This window comes from Lupinus angustifolius, chromosome LG19, assembly GCF_001865875.1.
Source record: "Lupinus angustifolius cultivar Tanjil chromosome LG19, LupAngTanjil_v1.0, whole genome shotgun sequence".
NCBI lineage: Eukaryota > Viridiplantae > Streptophyta > Magnoliopsida > Fabales > Fabaceae > Lupinus > Lupinus angustifolius.
Genome location: NC_032027.1, coordinates 3,892,659 through 3,892,913, shown reverse-complemented (window position 1 = coordinate 3,892,913; position 255 = coordinate 3,892,659).

Below are 255 nucleotides of genomic sequence, written 5' to 3'. Positions count from 1 at the left end.
AGGATGAGGATGAGGGTGAGGGTGAGGATGAGGATGAGGATGAGGTTGAGGATGTTAATTAGGATTAGGATTAGGATTAGGATTGCGATTACGATGAGGTTGAGGGTGAGGATGAGGATGAGGGTGAGGGTGAGGAGGAGGATGAGGATGAGGACCAGGATGAGTATGAGTATGAGGATGAGGATGAGGATGAGGATGAGGATGAGGATGAGGATGAGGATGAGGATGAGGATGAGGATGAGGATGAGGATGAGG